The sequence below is a fragment of the Pseudophryne corroboree genome, chromosome 7 (genome assembly GCF_028390025.1).
Source record: "Pseudophryne corroboree isolate aPseCor3 chromosome 7, aPseCor3.hap2, whole genome shotgun sequence".
Taxonomy (NCBI): domain Eukaryota; kingdom Metazoa; phylum Chordata; class Amphibia; order Anura; family Myobatrachidae; genus Pseudophryne; species Pseudophryne corroboree.
The window spans coordinates 330,017,711-330,044,434 of NC_086450.1; the positions used below are offsets into that span (position 1 = coordinate 330,017,711).

General features: G+C 42.8%; 1 long non-coding RNA gene across 1 annotated transcript; it reads left to right on the forward strand.

Moving 5' to 3' along the window:
* The first annotated feature begins 214 nt into the window (after positions 1-214).
* On the forward strand, positions 215-16,387 carry LOC134945198 (uncharacterized). Its single transcript, XR_010182067.1, has 3 exons — positions 215-764; positions 15,220-15,455; positions 16,183-16,387. It is a non-coding gene; the product is annotated as an uncharacterized LOC134945198 (long non-coding RNA).
* The last annotated feature ends 10,337 nt before the right edge of the window (positions 16,388-26,724 follow it).

Below are 26,724 nucleotides of genomic sequence, written 5' to 3' on the forward strand. Positions count from 1 at the left end.
CTCCCTCCCCTACCGCCTGGCGCTGCCTTTCTCTTCAGTTGTTTCCGTCACGTTAGGCTGGGAAAAAGAGCAGCAGAGCACAGGGGGAGGAGCAGAAATGGGGTCAGGGGGCGCAGCATGTATACAAGAAAAGCTGCGACCCCTGTGTGCTGCATTTTAAATCCCTTGGAATAGGACTAAATAGTCTATCTGTGGCACCCCACTAAGAGTACCATCAGTTTGTGTGTATTTATGTAAAGCAATAGTGTACAATGTGTCCTGTACTGCATGCTTAATTTGTATTGGTGACAGTGGGTAGTATCAGCATCACATGGTCCCTAGCAGCAGTGGAGGCTCATGGGACAGAAGGAGATAAAAGAGGCTGGACTGACAGTTAGTGGCAGTTGGTCCTCAGTGCAGGGGAGCAGAGCTGCGCTGCAAGGTTTCCCCGGTGACCTATGGTGCTGGACCTGTGGTTGTTTGTGCTGAAACTGGCAGTGGGGTTACCGGTGATACCCCTGGTGTCTATCGTGTCCTAGCAGGTGTAGTCATGCCAAGAAGTGGACCAGGAGGCAGCAGCAGCAGGCCAGCAAGAGAGCTGGGTGGTGATACATATACCTGCTAAGAGTAGAGGCAGTACAGAGGCGGGCCTGCCCCGGAGATGTACACTTAATTAATGGCGCTCTGAGGATAAGACCCTTCTCCTCAGCAAATCAGTGGTTAAATCAGCAGCCATTCGGAGGCAGCCAGAGAGACTGGCCATTGTGACTGGTACCAGAGAAAAGGTCTGTGATAAAACACCTTGCACCACCCTGTATCATCACTTACACTGCAACTGTAGCACTGATAAAGTCCCAGTTTACAGGATTTTTACGCTATACAGCCACTACATCTTGACAGCATAGTTGGAGCAGTTACAGGCAAGGAGCTACAAAGTATCAAATGTAAAGACTGTGTAAGTGAGACTACAGATTAGAGACAGTCAATGAGAATCTGGAGCTTTTATTGACTATAAACCCTGTAATTAGTCAGCCAGGAAGAGCTGTTTGACTTGCAGCAAGTTAGTTTTACCAGGAGCAGCGCTAATTCATATGATAGGTTGCATCACCATACCATTCAGGAACAGTTAACCTTTGTTTGCTACTTAACCCTGGTGAAAAACAATAAGAGAGCTCTCAATACTCATTCAGCCGTGCACGTGCTCTAGGGGACTCCTTACCTTACCGACTTAAAGCGATTTGCATGCATACCCTGGTACAGGTAGAAAGGGAATTTATTGTATGACCTGATGTCATTGCAACCTGTATATTTTATGGTTCATTATATATTGAATGTTGTGTTTATATTAGTCTAAAGCTTGAATTACAAGATTAACTAGCGGTTCACTATACCTAGCAGCCGGTATTTACTTTAGTATGGAAGAGTTGGCATAGTTCAGGGAAGTGTGTAGAAAAGCTAACCCGTTTGCAGGAACACGACGCAGACTGAGACACAACAGCTATCATCCAGTTCCTGCGCTAATTGTGTGTTTTAATTTGAATTCATTTTGTAAGCTTTTATACTGATTTTATGTACACATATTGTACTCGTTGAGAGTATCTATCGAATTAACTCCATTGTCACACATAATAAATCGAAACCTCATTTGAAACTTTAGTATTATTGCTCTGAAGTTGACTTCATTTACTCATCCCTATCATCTGAGCAGAACCACAACCATCCTGCACCCATACTACTTCCGGGTGTCACATATCAACTCCCCCAGAGTTCATGCTTAAAAAATGACTTCAAAAGTTCTGAGAGAAACTAAGCATTTGATGGGTCTGGGAGGCGGGGCTTCAGATGGGGGCAGGGCTTATGGCGGGTCCGGGAGGTGGGGTTTATGATGGGACCTTGTACGGAGCTTCAGATAGCTGCAGGAGGCAGAGCTTCACATGGGTGGGAAGGCGGGGCTTGTCGAGTCCGGGAGGCGGGGCTTATGACGAGTCCTGAAGACAGATCTTATGACAAGTCCGGGAGGCGGGGCTTCAACTGTCTCTGCGTCTGATGTAGGAGGGGCTTCCATCGGCCCGCTGGACACTGTGGTATGCAGGTGATCGGGTGGCCGGGTGGGGAGTAAGCTGGACTGGTCGTGGTGACAGGAAAAAAAATTCCTATCAGCACTGCCTGCACTGCAGGGAACTCTGTGGGCCTATTTTCAATGGTTGGCCTGGAGCTGCAGCTCCATCCGCCCCATTTTTAATCCGGCCCTGGCCCTGTAAACCTTGGTTAGCATAACGAAAGATTCGGGGTGGCGTTTTATTCAGTTTAACTAAAAATGTTACATTGACACGTTGCTCTGCTTTTGAACTAAGCATTTTTAAGACACACAGGACAAACACAAAAGGTTCAATATTTATTTTACACAGGGAGCATAAAAACAAATGATAGGTAGCACACATCCATGGGATAATCTCAGGTACATCTGAGAAACTTCCCATGCTGAAGTAATTGTGTTTTTAATGGTTCTTAATACAGTGCAATTTTATATGCCAGTGCACACATATTATATCATTTTTTCCTCTATATGCTGAATTCTGTGGTTGGTCCTGTGACCGAAGAAGCTCGCAAAAATATAAGCAGAAAAGTTCCCTTTTTTATTTTCACATTACTATGCACCTGCACAGTACACTCACCAAATTAGGAGAGTAGCATGATTTATAGCTTCATCTACGCTATTAGGCGCTCCTTTTTTTCCTTTTCCTAAAGGTAATTACAGGTATACAAGTACAGGCTGCACTCAGCGGACTTTTTATGCACATCGAGAGACTGCTAGCCACTGCAGTTCAACGTTATCAAACGTTTCAGAGTTTAATCTTTTGTCAGGATTCCCTAAAGCATTAATTCCTATGGTAAATCAGGAGAAGTTCTAACTTCCTTCAGGCAAAAAGTGGTGTCTAAGATTATATATATGGGGTGTGCACAGTGCATAGGTAGAGTAGATACAGGGCCGGATGTAATGCCGCACAAGTTCGGGGGCCGGGTGGGATGTCGATCAAACACAGATGTTTTTTTTAAAGGAGCAAATCACTTTCAAGGAAAAAACATGCCTTGTAAGTGATTGTCCCTTTAAAAATGTTTCCAAATTTGGCCGGCATCCTGCACGGCCGCTGAACTCAGGCGGCATTCCATCTGGCCCACAATCTGATTGGTTGTGAACTGTAATCTCTGACTAAAGTTCTTAAGACATGCAAAGGCAAAGAATAGTATATAAGCAGCAATGCACACTGAAGAAGTCAGCATGATCACATCTTTCACAAACTTGTTATAGTACTTAACATAGACCACTGGAGAGCCATGGTCTTCTAAGACTACAAAAGTGGTCTGCGACAGCAAGAGGATTTTGACCTATTACTAGCTGCTTTTGGGGAGGAAGCACCGCCCCAAACCACTGTGATGGACTTGTTTACAGACTTTTGACACAAGGGATGGCCCCTTGTCCGCCATCACTGAGGACAACTTTGCTACCATGCGGGCCATTGTTGAAGTGGATGCCAGGGTTTTTATGGCCCAGATACAGATGGAGATAAAGATCTCATTGGGACTCATCCGTTTAATACTCAATGAAAAGCTTGGCATTAGCAATGTTTCTGCACGCTGGATGCCCCATCAGCTGACGCGAGAACAGAAGGAGGCTTGGGTGCTTTGGTGCTGCAACATGTTGGCCAGATTTGATGGCGGTCGTTCAAACTCTGTCTGTGGTATCATCTGTGGCAATGAATCCTTGATCTACAGAGCAAACATCAATTCGACCAGTGGCCCCCTAGTTTGATATGTGCTGCCACAGAAGTTCAGACTTGAGAGCAGCACGGCCAAGCAGATGGTGACTGTTTTTGTGGCCAAGGCAGGTCATGTAGCTAATGTACCACTCATGCAGCAGTGCAGCTTCTGGGGACTGGTACACCAACCAATGCCTGCCACAAGTACTGGAAGCCATTTCCAGGCGCCTTCCAAGAACTCGCAGTTGCGGTGACCTTCTTCATCACAACAATGCACCTGCCCACAAGTCCAGGAAAGTGATGGATTTTCTGGACCATCAATGCATCCAGAAGCTTGGTCATCTGCTGTACAGTACAGACAGTCAATCGCAAGATTCGTGGGATTCATTTTCAGTCACCAGATGTTGTAGTGGAGACCTTCATTCAGCAGGTAGAAGACATACCTGCTTCAGACTGGTTCAGCTGCTTCACCAAATGGTTTGAGTGCATGCAACTTTGCATAGACTCCTCTGGGGAATACTTTGAAAAAAATGAATGTTCACTTTGTTTGTTAATATAATACTTTTTCTGCATCCAGAAACTTTGCACACCCCTCATATTTAATCTACTGGTTATTATTTTTGGCATAACACATCTTGCTGAGCATTATCATTGACATAATATATATTTTTGGTGACATATTTCTGGCATATTGTAGTGAAGTGATTCTACTGTGCTGGTAGTGATTGCCTTTATCTTAATCTTTAGACCTTCTGTAAAAGCCCCACCAAATCCATATGTACAGATGTAGCCATGCTCATCGTGGCTACATCTGCGCTGAATGTGCCCTTCCGGTGTGGCTAGGCACACCTGCGCCTAGCTGTAGCAGTTGGCATTCCCATTAAAACGCGCATGCGCCCCAGACGTGCACGTGGTCACGCCTAATAAGGAGCGATCGCAGCTACAGCTGTATATAGTTAAGTGGTTTAAGAGACCTCCTGAGGCTTTTGCATCATTTTTCACAGCCACTGCATACAAAGAGGCAGTGGTGGTGATACTCAGAGGCAGAACTACCATTGGTGCAGCAGGTGCATTGCACCTGGGGCCCAGTAGACTAAGGGGCCCCCTGCTGCCCAGACCAGAAATTAGTTTACCCCTGGGCCACTGCACAACCATTTTAAGCAAAGTCAGATGTCTTGCTCAGCGAAGAGAGCAGGGTGGGCCCCACTGTCTGAAAGCCTGCCCTTTACCCCAAGGAGGCGGGGAGACAGTGTGTGTGTGTGTGTGTGTGTGTGTGTGTGTGTGTGTGTGTGTGTGTGTGTGAGCAGCAGGAGCATCAGTTTGCCATCTGAGCTGGACTGGTAGGGAAGTCCTGCTGCGTGTCTGTGAATTAAAGGCAGCTCACCAGACGGTGAGTGTATATCTCAAATGGGTAGCAGTTCAGGGATGCTGGAACAGCTTTATGGCAGGTGTTAACCAGATCTCTTATAGGAGCTAAGCAGGAGACTTGTGTCTTTCACCATGACATTACATACAGTAGTATTATACAGTAAAGAAGTAAGATGACCCCTGCACATTCTCAATAGTGATCTTGGTGGCTATCTTGGGATAGGGCATATGAACAGATATAGTATCTGCACACTCAGTTTCGTACTAATATATTGCGGGTGTATGTTTTTCGTCACCATAAACCCACTTGGCAAAAAAAACCCTTCTTCTTAATAACAGAAAATATTATTCTATATAGGAGGGGGTGCAGTCAACTACAGTAATTGTAAACTAGAAATGGGGTGGGGAAAAAGACAAAGAGAAGTCTGTACTGTTGACGCACTTGAGACAGAGATGATAATATACTAAAAAGTAACCTTTATTAGATATGTATTAAAATGAGATGTACATATATATGTTTTATCCCAAACTCGCAGTGAAACAAGGTTTAAAATCACAAAACAAACATATAAGTGAATACAGAAAATAAAGAGATGTGGATGAAAGATTAAAAGGCGTGTCCACGTGTGATTCCTTAAAATGCCACCTTCACAAAATTATCCTGTATGTGACCAGGTTGTTGATGTAAACAATTCTACGTTATGTGGTGTTGTTAGTGACACAGTTATGACACTGACCAATTACTGATGTAAATAATTCTATAATGTGGTGTTATTGGTGACACAGTTATGAAACTGACCAATCATGAGGGATCACTATATCTCTATGTCCCTTAAAACTATATTCCCAATTATTTTTCCACAGACGGATACATTCAATATATATAATGTGAAGAATGGATCTTCAAACTTGGGATATTTTATATTTATTGTTATCCCGACAGAGGAAAGTTGCTCCAATTCAATTATGTGGTCTCTTTATTTGATAGAGTACTTACAAGTGAGGTGGCTATAGAGAATGTGGCAATTCCAGTGGTCAAATATAGCCCTCTTCCTTTGTAATATTGATCAGACCCTTATCGGTCTGATTTCAATAGGATCGATGTTGCTTTCCCTAGAGATATAGCAATCTCAAATCTACTGGGAAGCATATGTAATTACTGAGAAAGCTTGCTTTGTCTAATTCCGTGTCAACTATTCTTGACAGGTAGGTATTCACCTCTTAAGAAAGCAGTACCGTTTATACTTATAAAGGAAGAGTGCTATGTAGGATAACTGGAATTGCTACATTCCTCTAAGCAACTCTACCTGTCAAGAATAGTTGACACGGAATTAGACAAAGCAAGCTGTCTCAGTAATTACATATGCTTCCCAGTAGATTTGAGATTGCTATATCTCTAGGGAAAGCAACATCGATCCTATTGAAATCAGACCGATAAGGGTCTGATCAATATTACAAAGGAAGAGGGCCATATTTGACCACTGGAATTGCCACATTCTCTATAGCCACCTCACTTGTAAGTACTCTATCAAATAAATAGACCATATAATTGAATTGGAGCAACTTTCCTCTGTCGGGATAACAATAAATATAAAACATCCCAAGTTTGAAGATCCATTCTTCACATTATATATATTGAATGTATCCGTCTGTGGAGATATAATTGGGAATATAGTTTTAAGGGACATAGAGATATAGTGATCCCTCATGATTGGTCAGTTTCATAACTGTGTCACCAATAACACCACATTATAGAATTATTTACATCAGTAATTGGTCAGTGTCATAACTGTGTCACTAACAACACCACATAACGTAGAATTGTTTACATCAACAACCTGGTCACATACAGGATAATTTTGTGAAGGTGGCATTTTAAGGAATCACATGTGGACACGCCTTTTAATCTTTCATCCACATCTCTTTATTTTCTGTATTCACTTATATGTTTGTTTTGTGATTTTAAACCTTGTTTCACTGCGAGTTTGGGATAAAACATATATATGTACATCTCATTTTAATACATATCTAATAAAGGTTACTTTTTAGTATATTATCATCTCTGTCTCAAGTGCGTCAACAGTACAGACTTCTCTTTGTCTTTTTCCCCACCCCAATGATAGGGCATATGAGGCATCCCTGGAGGGTAGTAAGAGTAGTAGTAGTATACTCTTCTTTAAACATCAACCTCCACCAAGGTGCATCCCCCTGTTCTCCACACAGCACATGACTGTGTGCAGGACTATGTGATTGTAGTCCTGTCACCCTCCCCCGGTCACCCACTGCCTCTCCATGTTACCTGTCACCTCTCCCTGTCACTCTGTTCCTCTCTCTGCCACTCACTGCTGCTCCCTGGCATATTTTGAACTTGGGGTGGGTGAGAGGAGGTGGGCCCCAATTAGTGATGTGCACCGGACATTTTTCGGGTTTTGTGTTTTGGTTTTGGATTCGATTCCGCGGCTGTGTTTTGGATTCGGACGCGTTTTGGCAAAACCTCCCTGAATTTTTTTTTTCGATTCGGGTGTGTTTTGGATTCAGGTGTTTTTTTACAAAAACCCCTCAAAAACAGCTTAAATCATAGAATTTGGGGGTCATTTTGATCCCATAGTATTATTATTAACCTCAATAACCATAATATCCACTCATTTGCAGTCTATTCTGAACACCTCACACCTCACAATATTATTTTTAGTCCTAAAATTTGCACCGAGGTCGCTGGATGACTAAGCTAAGCGACCCAATTGGCCGACACAAACACCTGGCCCATCTAGGAGTGGCACTGCAGTGTCAGACAGGATGGCACTTCAAAAAAATAGTCCCCAAACAGCACATGATGCAAAGAAAAAAAGAGGCGAAATGAGGTAGCTGTGTGACTAAGCTAAGCGACCCAAGTGGCCGACACAAACACCTGGCCCATCTAGGAGTGGCACTGCAGTGTCAGACAGGATGGCACTTCAAAAAAATAGTCCCCAAACAGCACATGATGCAAAGAAAAAAAGAGGTGCACCAAGGTCGCTGGATGGCTAAGCTAAGCGACACAAGTGGCCGACACAAACACCTGGCCTATCTAGGAGTGGCACTGCAGTGTCAGGCAGGATTGCACTTCAAAAAAATAGTCCCCAAACAGCACATGATGCAAAGAAAAATGAAAGAAAAAAGAGGTGCAAGATGGAATTGTCCTTGGGCCCTCCCACCCACCCTTATGTTGTATAAACAGGACATGCACACTTTAACAAACCCATCATTTCAGCGACAGGGTCTGCCACACAACTGTGACTGAAATGACTGGTTGGTTTGGGCCCCCACCAAAAAAGAAGCAATCAATTTCTCCTTGCACAAACTGGCTCTACAGAGGCAAGATGTCCACCTCCTCCTCATCGTCCGATTCCTCACCCCTTTCACTGTGTACATCCCCCTCCTCACAGATTATTAATTTGTCCCCACTGGAATCCACCATCTCAGGTCCCTGTGTACTTTCTGGAGGCAATTGCTGGTGAATGTCTCCATGGAGGAATTGATTATAATTAATTTTAATGAATATCATCTTCTCCACATTTTCTGGAAGTAACCTCGTACGCCGATTGCTGACAAGGTGAGCGGCTGCACTAAACACTCTTTCGGAGTACACACTGGAGGATGGGCAACTTAGGTAAAATAAAGCCAGTTTCTGCAAGGGCCTCCAAATTGCCTCTTTTTCCTGCCAGTACATGTACGGACTGTCTGACGTGCCTACTTGTATGCGGTCACTCATATAATCCTCCACCATTCTTTCAATGGTGAGAGAATCATATGCAGTGACAGTAGACGACATGTCAGTAATCGTTGGCAGGTCCTTCAGTCCGGACCAGATGTCAGCACTCGCTCCAGACTGCCCTGCATCACCGCCAGCGGGTGGGCTCGGAATTCTTAGCCTTTTCCTCGCACCCCCAGTTGCGGGAGAATGTGAAGGAGGAGCTGTTGACGGGTCACGTTCCGCTTGACTTGACAATTTTCTCACCAGCAGGTCTTTGAACCTCTGCAGACTTGTGTCTGCCGGAAAGAGAGATACAACGTAGGTTTTAAATCTAGGATTGAGCACGGTGGCCAAAATGTAGTGCTCTGATTTCAACAGATTGACCACCAATGAATCCTGGTTAAGCGAATTAAGGGCTCCATCCACAAGTCCCATATGCCTAGCGGAATCGCTTTGTTAAAGCTCCTCCTTCAATGTCTCCAGCTTCTTCTGCAAAAGCCTGATGAGGGGAATGACCTGACTCAGGCTGGCAGTGTCTGAACTGACTTCACGTGTGGCAAGTTCAAAGGGTTGCAGAACCTTGCACAACGTTGAAATCATTCTCCACTGCGCTTGAGTCAGGTGCATTCCCCCTCCTTTGCCTATATCGTAGGCAGATGTATAGGCTTGAATGGCCTTTTGCTGCTCCTCCATCCTCTGAAGCATGTAGAGGGTGGAATTCCACCTCGTTACCACCTCTTGCTTCAGATGATGGCAGGGCAGGTTCAGGAGTGTTTGCTGGTGCTCCAGTCTTCGGCACGCGGTGGCTGAATGCCGAGAGTGGGCCGCAATTCTTCGGGCCACCGACAGCATCTCTTGCACGCCCCTGTCGTTTTTTAAATTATTCTGCACCACCAAATTCAATGTATGTGCAAAACATGGGACGTGCTGGAATTTGCCCAGATGTAATGCACGCACAAAATTGCTGGCGTTGTCCGATGTAACAAATCCCCAGGAGAGTCCATTTGGGGTAAGCCATTCTGCGATGATGTTCCTCAGTTTCCGTAAGAGGTTGTCAGCTGTGTGCCTCTTCTGGAAAGCGGTGATACAAAGCGTAGCCTGCCTAGGAACGAGTTGGCGTTTGCGAGATGCTGCTACTGGTGCCGCCGCTGCTGTTCTTGCTGCGGGAGGCAATACATCTACCCAGTGGGCTGTCACAGTCATATAGTCCTGAGTCTGCCCTGCTCCACTTGTCCACATGTCCGTGGTAAAGTGGACATTGGGTACAACTGCATTTTTTAGGACACTGGTGACTCTTTTTCTGAGGTCTGTGTACATTTTCAGTATCGCCTGCCTAGAGAAATGGAACCTAGATGGTATTTGGTACCGGGGACACAGTACCTCAATCAAGTCTGTAGTTGCCTGTGAATTAACGGTGGATAATGGAAACACGTTTCTCACCGCCCAGGCTGCCAAGGCCTCAGTTATCCGCTTTGCAGCAGGATGACTGCTGTGATATTTCATCTTCCTCGCAAAGGACTGTTGGACAGTCAATTGCTTGGTGGAAGTAGTAAAAGTGGTCTTACGACTTCCCCTCTGGGATGACCATCGACTCCCAGCAGCAACAACAGCAGCGCCAGCAGCAGTAGGCGTTACACTCAAGGATGCATCGGAGGAATCCCAGGCAGGAGAGGACTCGTTAGACTTGACAGTGACATGGCCTGCAGGACTATTGGCTTTCCTGTGTAAGGAGGAAATTGACACTGAGGGAGTTGGTGGTGTGGTTTGCAGGAGCTTGGTTACAAGAGGAAGGGATTTACTGGTCAGTGGACTGCTTCCGCTGTCATCCAAAGTTTTTGAACTTGTCACTGACTTATGATGAATGCGCTGCAGGTGACGTATAAGGGAGGATGTTTCGAGGTGGTTAACGTCCTTACCCCTACTTATTACAGCTTGACAAAGGCAACACACGGCTTGACACCTGTTGTCCGCATTTGTGTTAAAATAATTCCACACCGAAGAGGTGATTTTTTTTGTAATTTGACCAGGGATGTCAATGGCCATATTCGTCCCACGGACAACAGGTGTCTCCCCGGGTGCCTAACTTAAACAAACCACCTCACCATCAGAATCCTCCTTGTCAATTTCCTCCTCAGCGCCAGCAACACCCATATCCTCATCCTGGTGTACTTCAACAGTGACATCTTCAATTTGACTATCAGGAACTGGACTGCGGGTGCTCCTTCCAGCACTTGCAGGGGGCGTGCAAATGGTGGAAGGTGCCACCTCTTCCCGTCCAGTGTTGGGAAGGTCAGGCATCCAGCCGACACAATTGGACTCTCCTTGGGGATTTGTAATTTAGAAGAACGCACAGTTCTTTGCTGTGCTTTTGCCAGCTTAAGTCTTTTCATTTTTCTAGCGAGAGGATGAGTGCTTCCATCCTCATGTGAAGCTGAACCATTAGCCATGAACATAGGCCAGGGCCTCAGCCATTCCTTGCCACTCCGTGTCGTAAATGGCATATTGGCATGTTTATGCTTCTCCTCAGACGCTTTTAATTTTGATTTTTGGGTCATTTTACTGAACTTTTGTGTTTTGGATTTTACATGCTCTCTACTATGACATTGGGCATCGGCCTTGGCAGACGACGTTGATGGCATTTCATCGTCTCGGCCATGACTAGTGGCAGCAGCTTCAGCACGAGGTGGAATTGGATCTTGATCTTTCCCTATTTTACCCTCCACATTTTTATTCTCCATTTTTTAATGTGTGGAATTATATGCCAGTATCAATAGCAATGTCCTACTACTATATATACTGCGCACAACTGAAATTCACCACAGGTATGGATGGATAGTATACATGACGACACAGAGGTAGGTAGAGCAGTTGCCTACTGTACCGTACTGCTATATATTATATACTGGTGGTCAGCAAACTGTGCAAAACTGAAATGCACCACAGGTATGGATGGATAGTATACTTGACGACACAGAGGTAGGTAGAGCAGTGGCCTACTGTACCGTACTGCTATATATTATATACTGGTGGTCAGCAAACTGTGCAAAACTGAAATGCACCACAGGTATGGATGGATAGTATACTTGACGACACAGAGGTAGGTAGAGCAGTGGCCTACTGTACCGTACTGCTATATATTATATATTGGTGGTCAGCAAACTGTGCAAAACTGAAATGCACCACAAGTATGGATGGATAGTATACTTGACGACACAGAGGTAGGTAGAGCAGTGGCCTACTGTACCGTACTGCTATATATTATATACTGGTGATCAGCAAACTGTGCAAAACTGAAATGCACCACAGGTATGGATGGATAGTATACTTGACGACACAGAGGTAGGTAGAGCAGTGGCCTACTGTACCGTACTGCTATATATTATATACTGGTGGTCAGCAAACTGTGCAAAACTGAAATGCACCACAGGTATGGATGGATAGTATACTTGACGACACAGAGGTAGGTAGAGCAGTGGCCTTCTGTACCGTACTCCTATATATTATATACTGGTGGTCAGCAAAATTATGTACAGTACTCCTACTATATACTACAATGCAGCACAGATATGGAGCGTTTTTCAGGCAGAGAACGTATAATACTGGTGGTCACTGGTCAGCAAAACTCTGCACTGTACTCCTCCTATATAATACTGCTGGTCCCCAGTCCCCACAATAAAGCAGTGTGAGCACAGATATATGCAGCACACTGAGCACAGATATGGAGCGTTTTTCAGGCAGAGAACGTATAATACTGGTGGTCACTGGTCAGCAAAACTCTGCACTGTACTCCTCCTATAATACTGCTGGTCCCCAGAATAAAGATATTTGCAGCCCCCTGAAAGTTCTAAAACAAAGTGAGAGGACGCCAGCCACGTCCTCTCACTATCATTTCCAATGCACGAGTGAAAAATGGTGGCGACGCGCGGCTCCTTATATCGAATCCGAATCTCGCGAGAATCCGACAGCGGGATGATGACGTTCGGGCGCGCTCGGGTTAACCGAGCAATACTGGAGTATCCGAGTATGCCTCGGACCCGTGTAAAATGGGTGAAGTTCGGGGGTTTTCAGATTCCGAGGAACCGAACCCGCTCATCACTAGCCCCAATGTATATTTTTGCACCTTGGCCCACCACTCACAAATTCTGCTACAGGTGCTATTAGTGTCCACCTATGAATCAGCCCCTATGTCTGTTATCATGCCTCTATTGTCTTGTGGAACTAGCCATTGATTGTTCATCCATTTTCCAATAATATCTTAAACCAATGTCTAGGGAATGTTCCCCAGAACTGGAATCCTATTTGCTTTGGATAGATTAGCTTGCATCTGCTGATTCTGTGACACATTTGCCTGACAACAGGAAACATTTCCTGCTGAGTCCTTAAAATCTAACGAGATTATTGGATTATTTATCCCTTCACATACAGGCTGGTGCATATCCTTCTCCATTTCTAGATCTTTAATATCTGCTTCCAACCCTGAGTTTACAACAAACTGAATAATAAGCTTTGCTTACGTATTTATTTTCTTTGAAATATATATACCTTTCAGGATTACAACCCAGAGCTGCTGCTGAAAGCACGCATAGATACTGACTGATTTATCTTGGCTATAGAACAGCTTTCTCTCCTAGCCTTTAGTACAGCTCAGTTCTTATGACTAATATTCACTGTTCCAGTTCCTCTGGCTCTGCTTCCTGACATCCTATTCAAGTCAATTCAATCCTCTTCCTCTTTGCCAGATTATTGTGTTTCTGTCTGTAGTCTGCTGCTACTATAACACCTTGCTCTGTGTTTCATAATCTCCTGCTAATCATTTATGGCTTTAAAACAAGTAAATATCATGGTCTGGACAAGAAATATTATTCTTTGATATTTACCAGACCAGAGTGAATTTAGCAAGAAAGAAAATATCAGAGAGGGTATCCGATCTCTAGGTCGACAAGACTTAGGTCAACAGTGTCTAGGTTGACCACTATTGGTCGACAGTAACTAGGTCGACAGGGTCTCTAGGTTGACATGTTCTAGGTCGACAGGTCAAAAGACTGACATGAGTTTTTCAAATTTTTTTTCTTTTTAATTTTTTACAATCCACATGGACTATGATTGGGAATGGTAATCTGCCAGAAGCATGGCGAGTGAAGCGAACCATGCGAGGGGACGCCGTGCACTAATTGGGGTTCCTGGTCACTGTACAGCGAAAAAGACACCAAAAAGAGTTAAAAACTCATGTTGACCTTTTGACCAGTCAACCTAGGCCATGTCACCCTAGAGACCCTGTCGACATGGAATCCCTTTTGACCTACTTACTGTCGACCAATAGTGGTCGACCTAGACACTTTCGACCTAAATGTGGTCGAACTTCAATACCACACCCATCAGAGAGACCTTTCTTGAGCCTTGTGGGTGTGGGAAGCATGGCTTTGTTTGGTAAAAGTCTTACACCATATGATTTTCCCCAGCATGCTCAGTTTGGTCATCTTCCCACCTCCTCGAAAAAGTGATAAAGTGGAGAGTGATAACGTATCAGCCGATCAGCTCCTAACTACTATGTTACAGGCTGTGATTTAAATATGTCAATTAGAGGTGATTGGCTGGTATGTTATCTCTCTCTACTTTATCACTCTCCAGAGCTTAGTACATCTCTAAGCTCCCCCTGAGTCTCCAACAGGGTTCTTGCTGGGAGCCACTATAGTTTGACCTTAAATGACCATACAGAAAGTGCAAACACAGCTCACTGAGTCCAAGGCCAATTCAATTAATTCAAGCCTTTCTGATTTTACAGCAACATCTCCTACTATTGTTTCACCACTGACCATAGCTTTAATCCAGAAGTGGTGTTATCAGAAAGATCAAGGGAAACCAGACTCAATATTGGTAATTTATAGTGCAATGCCAGCTTTCAATAAAAATGGGCCTATGCCACCAAGTCAATAGAGTAGACAGAAGACTAGCCTTGATTAAAGAGGATGCCCTGGACTACCCTTTTACCAAACCATATCCAGGAAATGCAAGATCCAATAATTAATTCCCTGTCATTGTTCTTGCATGTTTTTGCTGAAGTTTTAGATGTTCCACACTAGAAAGCTAGAGTTTAAGCAGGCCTTTCCAATCTACATCAAGAGCAATGCTCCATGTTGAAGTTCTTAATTGAGTTACAAAACTGGTTTGAGAAAAAGGACAGGAATATGGCTGCTAAACATCATCTGTACAAGGGATACTAAATGATGACATCAAGGATGAGATGACTAGGATCATCCTCCAGATTTAGTTGAATTCATAGACAGCTGCATTAATACATCTGTGCTGTCTCTTGACTCACTGAATGCCACATGATTGACAGCAGAGATAAGAGTTGTCTGGTACTTTTTTTGTTTTCTCCAGTATAGCCAACCCTGAGGCAGTTGAAGAAGATCCAGAGCTTATACAAGTAAGGGTCTAAGCAGGGGTGTATTTACATTTGATAAGGCTCATATGCAGCAATCCCCTTCCTCTGAACAGTGGGCACCTCCGATCTTGTGCCAGCAAGCAGGACACTACTCTACTGTGGCACCATTTTTCCAGTGATATTCTGTGAACAAGAGAGTAAAGAGAAGGAGTTTCCCACTTGCTGACACAAGGTAAGTATACTCTGAGAGTAAGTATACTCTGAGAGTGTGTGGTGCAGGGCCTCCCTGGACACCACACACCCTGCACCCATTATAAATATGCCTATTTGTTTAAGTCATCCACTGTCTGTGTAATGAAAAGGGCAAACAGATGAGAGCTGAACCTCTATTTATATTGCACAGACTGTGCTCTCTACAGGTGATCTACTTTTATACCCTTTTGGGGTAGAAAAGTACAAGCCAGTTTTCTCACTTGTGAATTACAATAACATGCCAGATTTCTCACTTGTAATTTTCATTACAGCTGTAATTCTATTGTCAGTCCAAAAAAATATTGCTTTTGCCCTGTTGGACTTGGTTCAGTGAGCAACTTCACTGATAGAGAATTTGTTAAAATACATAAAAAAGATACAACACCAAGATTGCTCCACCTGAGGTGATGAATGAACCATCCATTGTTTCTGGATATGATTTCATAAATGCTGGAGTGGATCCTCCTGGTGAACTATATTTTCTAAACTGGACTTAAAACAGGCCTACAATTTAATCCAAATGCATCCTGGAAATGAACTGAAAGTAGCTTTTTTGCAATCAATGTGGGCCGTTTCGGTACCTAGACATGATGTTTGGATTAGCTACTGCTTCAGCTACCTTTCAGTAATTTGTGAATGTTGTATTCTGCTTTACTAGGGATCAGTATGTAATGATCTACTTTGATGACATTCTTATCTGTTCACAGAACAAAGATGACATCAGAACATGGATAATGCATCAACACATTAAAACGAAAACAAATGCATATTTTATGTTGTCATGATCAAGTTTTTTGGGTATATTTTTGTCCCTGAAGGATTAAAAATGGAGTTTGGAAAGACAAGGGCTAAAGAAGACTGGGAAAACATCACAGATGTAAAGACAATAAAACAATTCATATGTTCACCAAATATTACTGAAGATGTGGTAAAATAATGCCCAAATCATTTAGATACCTGTTTTCCCATGTAGAAATCCAATGCAAAAGGCTTTTTTTCAAATAAAAAAAGGCTTACCCAACAGTTACTACATCAGCACATGCTGACCAGACTCTTGTCCTTGAAGTGGATGTCTCAGAGATCACAGTTGGGATCGTTCTCCAAAAGGCAGGGACAAAATATGTCAATGTGCCTACTTTTCAAAGAGGATGTCACATGCAAATTATTCAGTAGGTGACAGATAGTTATAAGCAATCCAAACAAATAGAGGCATTTACATGAGGAGGCCCAGTTACTGATCACAAAACATATAGCCCTTAGAAACCTGGAATCATTTCAGATTATGTGAAGGTTGAAATGCCATTTGAGCTACATTTTTCGCACAATGTAAATTTATTGTAATTAATTGACCTGCCTCCCATAAGACCATAATGTGTCACACCAGTCTGCTTACTCTCCCAATTAACCAATAAAGAAGAATTCATCTTGCCATCTGTAAAGGTTGTAGTAGCTTTAAATCAAAGACCTACTAGAACACAGTGGCTCAGGCATCTAAAATTACTCATATATTTCCTCCATCCAACACCTACAGTACTTCAGCAACTATCAGATTAATGTCAGGCATTTTGTTGTTTATTCTGACATGAGCCCTACAGAGAAGAGTGAATACATTATTACACTACAACTGCAGTCCATTTGGTTGAAAGTTGAACTATGTACAGTATTTATTTTTTACTACTGGTGACACTATCTAGCTCAAGCCGTTTATCAGTATGTCTCAGCCTGCCCTATCTGTATCTGGACCAAAGCATCTTCTGCAAGTCCTGAAGAACTATGAACATCTCATAGGCATAGTACAATACTGGTTGTGGTTGATTGCTTTATCAAGATGGCTCATTTTGTCCTTTTGAAAATGTTACCTTCAGGACCACAGACAGCTCCGTTATGCATTTAATTGTTGCTCAGATAATTATTTTAGGCAGGATGCTCAATTTACATGTAGCTTTTGGAAGCTTAATGCACTTTTCTGCACACTATCTATCATCAGCATATTGTCTGCAGTCCAATGACTACATTGAACAAGTAAACCAATGCTTGGAGTTTTATCTTAGGGTCAGTGCATATGAGCATTTTTCAACATAACAGCTGGGCTGACCTGTTTCCCAAATTGGAATTTACACAAAACCAAGCCCATTCTTTGCTGTAGCTCTAAAACTAGAAGAAGAAAAAAGCACACATCTAAAAGAGGTATAAATATTAGGTGAACAAACATTGGCAGCCTACAAAGTCATACTGTGTACATAATGGAACAAGTATGGCTTTCCACAAACAATATCAATCTGGGGTGTCCATCTCTCAGATTAGAAGATCAGGTTATTAGGCCATTCTCCAAAACAACCAGGTCATCTCCTTCTACAACCAGCTCAAGTAAAGCTAGATTTACCTCATCCTTCATCCAATTCATCTTCAACTCTCATTAAGGATTGGTGGCATGAAGAATACATAATATATTAAACTCTTAATTTATGGTCACCTTCAGTACCTTGTCAAATGAAAGGGATATGGAATCGAAGAACATTTATGGGAACCTGCTGCCTATGTATATGATATGTATTTGCCATGCACTGCATCCAACCATGCCAGAATTATTTTGTGAAGAAGAGCATTTTTGTCACAAACTGTTGTTTTAATGCAACACCTAGGTCAAAGTTTCATAAAACCCTGCTAGTCGCTAATACTGTTATGGCAAGTAAGTATAGCTGACTAGCCAAGAAATAGAATTTCTTGATATTTACCAGATTACCATGAATACTAGCAAAAAATATTTTAATTTTATTTTTTTTGCTAGTACAGATGTACTCCGTATGACTTGATCCTGACCTTTGTATGTTTGGAAAACATGGTTGTGCCTGGTGAATAACTGTTATTTTAGCTTACAGTTTTTCACTTTTCCTGAGCATGTTTAGTTAACCCTTTATCCCACTTTCTGCGCAAAACTAATCCCCTGCATCTTGGTGGTACATAAATTTAGCAGTGCTTGCACAAACGCCAGATTAATTTGTCTATGGGGCCTATAGATTATCTTTTTATGAAAATTTTCACCTACTTTTGTAGCAGTTAACTAATGGTGCCATTCATTATAAAGGTAATACAAGATATCATGGATACTACCTGCTTACTTTCGATTCCGATGTGTCATGCTGTCCATATATAATAGTATGGGGACCTAAATGTATTAAGCTCTGATAATATTACATTTTTGGATTTTGACTGCAGGAACTGCTGCCGTTCCTCCAAAGTTTTCCGGGTATCTCTGTATGCATGCATGAGCTAAGCCAAGCCTGGCAATATAAAGTTTCACCATTACCGAAGCAGCAGTGTTAGTGCTCACTGTAACAGCTGATTACCAAAGCAGCAGTGTTAGTGCTCACTGTAACAACTGATTACTGAAGCAGCAGTGTTAGTGCTTGCTGTAACAGCTGACTACCAAAGCAGCAGTGTTAGTTCTCACTGTAACAGCTGATTACCGAAGCAGCAGTGTTAGTGCTCGCTGTAACAGCTGATTACCGAAGCAGCAGTGTTAGTGCTCGCGGGAACAGCTAATTACTGAAGCATCAGTGTTAGTGCTCGTGGGGATATCTGATTACTGAAGCAGCAGCGTTAGTGCTCACGGGAACAGCTAATTACTGAAGCAGCAGTGTTAGTGCTCGCGGGGATAGCTGATTACTGATGCAGCAGTGTTAGTGCTGGCGAGGACCGCTGATTACCAAAGCAGCAGTGTTAGTGCTCATGGGGACAGCTTATTTTCAGATCAGAAGTTCCTGCACCAAGGAATGTCGAATTACTCTGGTATTTTAGTACAAACTGCTGCTACTCACAGAGAGTTGGATACTAGATTAGCACTGATGCTCTGCAGCACATGAGGAATAGACCCCTACTCTACATCTCACATCAATGACTTTCTAGCCACTGCTTCAGACTGAGTAGCCAAGGGTCTTTATGATCTGGACTGCTTACATTGCAAGATAAGATATATTTATTTTAATCTGAGAGGAGTCAAGGTGCTTGTAATCCAGGGATGTGCGGTGAGGTAAATGGCTCAGGGGTCACTGGATAGTACCAGAGCCAGATTTACACACAGTATATGAGCCCAAGAGTTCATGCGGACATTATGCAAAGATACAGCAGTATATAGTGCTAGAAATGTGGTGAGTGTTGATCAGAGATGTAGGGATAAGGTAGGCAGGGGAGGCACTGCATCACTTGTCATATACTTTTTATTCCAGATATTTATAATATATTCTTTGTATTTTTTATATACTTTATATAGTCAAAACTCTGGCGTATACTGAAGTATGACAGGAAAGGCTCTGCCTCACCTTCCTCACCTCACTACACGTCACTGGTGTAATGGTGAAGTTTCCTTACTGTACTGTATGTGGACTTTTAAATTATGGTTTATTTTTCTGGTGCAACACTATATTATACTTTTAAATCGCAGAATATTTTGTTGGTCGATGGTAGCAGTGTTTTTTCAAATATATATACTAGGCTTTATAACGTTTATTTGTCTGTTCTTTCTCAGTTGATGAATATTTGGGGCATAAGAAATCAATAGCAATCATAAAATCACAGATTTATAAGGAACACTATAAAACCATGGGATATAAAGTGTGAGTGTGCCCTATTTAGGGTTACACATAATTCAGCCACATCAGCAGCTGCATTACCTGCTTGAAAATATTGTTTTTATCCACATATATTCAGGTTGGCTGAATCTATGCTACTCCACTGCCCCCATACTTCCACTTGTGAGACTAGCTGTAAACCGTATCTACAGTATGCTAACTTGCACCAACTCTATTGGGTGCACGTGATCAGTGTGAAATCACATGAATCTCTGCATAGGGCTGATGGCACTGGAGAGTAGTACAATAATGAGTGTCAGCAGCCAACAGTGAAGCATGGTGGAGGTTCCTTGCAAGTTTGAGGCTGCACTTCAGCAAATGAAGTTGGGGTTTTGGTCAGAATTAATGGTGTTCTGAATGGTGAGAAATACATGCAGATACTTATCCATCATGCAATAACATCAGGGAGTCATCTGATTGGCTCCAAATTTATTCTGCAGCAGAATAACGACCCCAAACATACAGCCAATGTCATTAAGAACTATCATCAATGTAAAGAGGAACAAGAAGTCCTGGAAGTGATTATATGGCCCCACAGTGCACATCATTGGGTCTGTCTGGGATTATATGAAGAGACAGAAGGATTTGAGCAAGCCTACATCCACAGGAGATCTGTGGTTAGCTCGCCAAGATGTTTGGAACAACCTCCTTGCCGAGTACCTTCAAAAACCGTGTGCAAGTGTACATAGAAGAATTGGGCTATTATGCTGTTTTGAAGGCAAAGGGTGGTCACATCAAATATTGATTTGATTAAGATTTCTCTTCTGTTCATTCACTTTGCATTTTGTTAATTGATAAAAATAAACTATTAACAATTCTATTTTTGAAAGATTTCTTACTGTGCAGCAGTTTTTCCACACTGCCTAAAACTTTTGTACAGTACTGTATGTACGTATAATGCAATTAGTTTAATTTTTATTTGTATGTTCAATTTTATTTTGTTTTGTTTTTATTTTTTATATTTATTGCTTGTGTGAGAACATGGTTCACATTGTTTTTTTATATTTAGATTTTTTACAGTACAAAGATGTAGTGGCATGTAATGTCTACTCAGGGCAGTGTATTTTTATTTCATAATTTAAAAATACAGCCTAAATATTGTTTTCTAGTGACAAGATGAAACATTTATTCATAATATATCTTTTAACAGAGGAATCCTTAGCATGCGTTCTTCTTGTGTAGAACAAGATCTGGATTCATTTATTTTAAATATAGATCATGTTTTTGATCGCCATAATTGACACTGAAGCTAGATGCCCATGAACCGCAACAAGGTAACACGCCACTCCATTGATGAGTTCAGATGTAGGAATGCTGACACCACATTTCCATCAAGGTCCCTTCTGAGCAAGTGAAGCATGTGAATCGAGGAAATAATGAATTGGCTAGTGCTGAAATCCCTGAAGGCCTTGATGCATTTAATCAAAGTTGTATTGTTTGAATTTTTCTGAGAGATCACAGGAAAAATGATGGGTATTTCCAGTTAACAACACTATATAGAAGTCTTATAGTCCAGCAGTTCTCATACAGTAATTCCACCTCAGAACACTATACATGCTACAAATGAACTCAGGAAAATCAACATTATTAGGAAGAATTCGTGAGTAATAGAAATATTATGCTGAAAATCTTTATATTTGGTTTTTCAGAAGGACGTTTTGCTTACAGCACGTGCGTATAAGCAAATCTACATATTTTTGCTTATTTCCGTAATATTCTGAATCAGCAACTTAGCAGGCTTTGTGTTTCTGTGAAATTGAGAGTTTCAGGGTGGGAACTGGGCGGTGACAATGTGAGCTCCCTGACTTGTGAGAAGATCCTGGGAGTGTCATGGGAGTCATGCATATGGGGAAGGGAGCAGTAAATGCAGGTGTTTACTGTTATGGGAAACATGGCGGTAGTGCACCCGCATACTCAGCCTGTCTGTGCTTTCAGGGGTCTACCTCTATTTCACAATTTCTGTGAATTGAATTGCGAATCAAAGAAAGGTAAATATAGGATTCCTGGCACTCTCTCCTTAGAGATGTAAATTACCCATATTAGGGATAATACCATATAATTATTTTTGCCTCAAAACATGTTTCATAAACACATAAAAGAATTGTAATGGCATACCATACAAAACATACACAATGACAACAATTACAATATAAAGTATTACAATATAAAGTGCAATGAAGTGTGCAGGTTTTAAATGGTCCAAAGATGTTTTGACCAAAGGTGACTTCTGTGCAAAAAATGAAGGTTTCTCACCAAAAGTGACAATTGTGATGGGCTAGCTTTATAATAAAAGTAGCAGATGCAGTCCTAGGCTGAATAGCCTAGCACCACCGCAATGAGCTCATTCAGCATGAAGTCCCACGACACCTGGTACACATTACAGTCCTTCTCCATACAGCAGTAACGCGTTCCAGTCAATTAATGACCTTTTTCAAGCTGGATATAGAGTCCCAACCTAATTGTCCTTATATACCCTATGTAATTACTTTACTTAAGAGTAGAAATCAATCGCCCCCGCACTTCCGGATTCGCTGACCGGAAGTGGAGCGCATGCGTTCCAGACGTCTTCCGCATTCGCTGACCGGAAGTGACGCGCATACGTTCCAGGCATCTTCTATTTATATTCCATTTTAATTTCAAGCAGCACTCAGTAGCGCCGTGACTTCCGGGTTCGTCTGCCGGAAGTCACGGTTTTGCGTTCCACAAAGCTTGTCGTATGCGTTCCACAGGGCTTGTGTGATGTTACCAGCGGAGCTTACTTCTCTTATCTCATCCAAAATTCAAACATAATAGCAGAATCCTCAGTAGATATTGCACTCATTCTTTCCAGTGGTATAGACATTTTATAGAAAAACGTCTTTGATGATGACACAATCTTTGAAACCTCCGCCGTCATCTTGTTTAAGGGATTCTTACTTCTTTTGCCATTTTCATATAGAATAATACAACCCACTCATAACCAAACTTAGTGGTACTGTATGTTCCCAGCCAGTCCGTCCCTATTACCATGGTGGGTTGTCAGTAATCTTAATCGATGGCACATAATTCCATTTGATGAGTACATAAAAGATAAAAGGCATAAAAAGAAAGAAAAAAATAATTAATCCATGTATCAGCAAGGTTAAACATAGTTACAATCAATATAAAAGCACACTCATTATTTTATTTTAAAAACCAGTTTAGCTCGAAATCTACTGTATGTTATGACCATTTGGTTTCAGGGAGTCCAGATTAAAAATCCATCGCATCTCACATTGTGCCAGACGGGTTTCTATATTCTTATTTTTCCAGTGTGGCTTTATCTGTTGTAACCCTAAGAAACGAACAATATGTCCGTCACACTTATTGTGTTTCACCTTGAAATGGTCTGACAAAGGATGCGTCTCCAAATCCTTACGTATGTTGTAAATATGTTCTGCCGCTCTGGTCTTTAAAGGTCTGGATGTTTTTCCCACATAAACCATGCCGCATCTACATTCCAGTAGATAAACCACATTTCTGGAGTGGCATGTAACAAAATCGTTGATTTTGTATTTTCTCCCTTTAACTTCAAACTCTGTGGTTTTACGTACTACATCTTTTCCAGTTGTGGTGCGGCACATCAGACATAGACCACATCTGTGAAACCCTTTATTGCACGTTCTCCCACCATTATTTTCATGTAAACTACTTTTTACCACATGATCTTTGATCGATTTGGCTTTTTTATATATAAAAAGTGGCTTTGGGGGCAAATGACTCCCTAATACTGGATCATCTAATAAAATACGCCAGTTTTCTCTAAAAATATTTTCTATTCTCTTATGGCAACCTCCATATTGTGTGATAAATGCCCATTTATAAGGGTTTCTTTCACTTGAATTGCTCTTTTCTTTCTCCTTTAGTAATTCTTTCCTATTGATCTTTCTCACTACTTCACTTGCTGTATTTAAAGTAGTGATGAGCACCGGAAATTTTTCGGGTTTTGTGTTTTGGTTTTGTGTTCGGTTCCGCGGCCGTGTTTTGGGTTCGAACGCGTTTTGGCAAAACCTCACCGAATTTTTTTTGTCGGATTCGGGTGTGTTTTGGATTCGGGTGTTTTTTTCAAAAAACCCTAAAAAACAGCTTAAATCATAGAATTTGGGGGTCATTTTGATCCCAAAGTATTATTAACCTCAATAACCATAATTTCCACTCATTTTCAGTCTATTCTGAACACCTCACAATATTATTTTTAGTCCTAAAATTTGCACCGAGGTCGCTGGATGGCTAAGCTAAGCGACCCAAGTGGCCGACACAAACACCTGGCCCATCTAGGAGTGGCACTGCAGTGTCACGCAGGATGGCCCTTCCAAAAAACACTCCCCAAACAGCACATGACGCAAAGAAAAAAAGAGGCGCAATGAGGTAGCTGTGTGAGTAAGCTAAGCGACCCTAGTGGCCGACACAAACACCTGGCCCATCTAGGAGTGGCACTGCAGTGTCACGCAGGATGGCCCTTCCAAAAAACACTCCCCAAACTGCACATGACGCAAAGAAAAAAAGAGGCGCAATGAGGTAGCTGTGTGAGTAAGCTAAGCGACCCTAGTGGCCGACACAAACACCTGGCCCATCTAGGAGTGGCACTGCAGTGTCACGCAGGATGGCCCTTCCAAAAAACACTCCCCAAACAGCACATGATGCAAAGAAAAAAAGAGGCGCAATGAGGTAGCTGTGTGAGTAAGCTAAGCGACCCTAGTGGCCGACACAAACACCTGGCCCATCTAGGAGTGGCACTGCAGTGTCACGCAGGATGGCCCTTCCAAAAAACACTCCCCAAACTGCACATGACGCAAAGAAAAAAAGAGGCGCAATGAGGTAGCTGTGTGAGTAAGCTAAGCGACCCTAGTGGCCGACACAAACACCTGGCCCATCTAGGAGTGGCACTGCAGTGTCACGCAGGATGGCCCTTCCAAAAAACACTCCCCAAACAGCACATGATGCAAAGAAAAAAATAGGCGCAATGAGGTAGCTGTGTGAGTAAGCTAAGCGACCCTAGTGGCCGACACAAACACCTGGCCCATCTAGGAGTGGCACTGCAGTGTCACGCAGGATGGCCCTTCCAAAAAACACCCCCCAAACAGCACATGACGCAAAGAAAAATGAAAGAAAAAAGAGGTGCAAGATGGAATTGTCCTTGGGCCCTCCCACCCACCCTTATGTTGTATAAACAGGACATGCACACTTTAACCAACCCATCATTTCAGTGACAGGGTCTGCCACACGACTGTGACTGAAATGACGGGTTGGTTTGGACCCCCACCAAAAAAGAAGCAATTAATCTCTCCTTGCACAAACTGGCTCTACAGAGGCAAGATGTCCACCTCATCATCATCCTCCGATATATCACCGTGTACATCCCCCTCCTCACAGATTATCAATTCGTCCCCACTGGAATCCACCATCTCAGCTCCCTGTGTACTTTGTGGAGGCAATTGCTGCTGGTCAATGTCTCCACGGAGGAATTGATTATAATTCATTTTAATGAACATCATCTTCTCCACATTTTCTGGATGTAACCTCGTACGCCGATTGCTGACAAGGTGAGCGGCGGCACTAAACACTCTTTCGGAGTACACACTTGTGGGAGGGCAACTTAGGTAGAATAAAGCCAGTTTGTGCAAGGGCCTCCAAATTGCCTCTTTTTCCTACCAGTATAAGTACGGACTGTCTGACGTGCCTACTTGGATGCGGTCACTCATATAATCCTCCACCATTCTTTCAATGGGGAGAGAATCATATGCAGTGACAGTAGACGACATGTCCGTAATCGTTGGCAGGTCCTTCAGTCCGGACCAGATGTCAGCATCAGCAGTCGCTCCAGACTGCCCTGCATCACCGCCAGCGGGTGGGCTCGGAATTCTGAGCCTTTTCCTCGCACCCCCAGTTGCGGTAGAATGTGAAGGAGGAGATGTTGACAGGTCGCGTTCCGCTTGACTTGACAATTTTGTCACCAGCAGTTCTTTGAACCCCAGCAGACTTGTGTCTGCCGGAAAGAGAGATCCAAGGTAGGTTTTAAATCTAGGATCGAGCACGGTGGCCAAAATGTAGTGCTCTGATTTCAACAGATTGACCACCCGTGAATCCTTGTTAAGCGAATTAAGGGCTCCATCCACAAGTCCCACATGCCTAGCGGAATCGCTCTGTGTTAGCTCCTCCTTCAATGTCTCCAGCTTCTTCTGCAAAAGCCTGATGAGGGGAATGACCTGACTCAGGCTGGCAGTGTCTGAACTGACTTCACGTGTGGCAAGTTCAAAAGGTTGCAGAACCTTGCACAACGTTGAAATCATTCTCCACTGCGCTTGAGACAGGTGCATTCCACCTCCTATATCGTGCTCAGTTGTATAGGCTTGAATGGCCTTTTGCTGCTCCTCCAACCTCTGAAGCATATAGAGGGTTGAATTCCACCTCGTTACCACTTCTTGCTTCAGATGATGGCAGGACAGGTTCAGGCGTTTTTGGTGGTGCTTCAGTCTTCTGTACGTGGTGCCTGTACGCCGAAAGTGTCCCGCAATTCTTCTGGCCACCGACAGCATCTCTTGCACGCCCCTCTCGTTTTTTAAATAATTCTGCACCACCAAATTCAAGGTATGTGCAAAACAT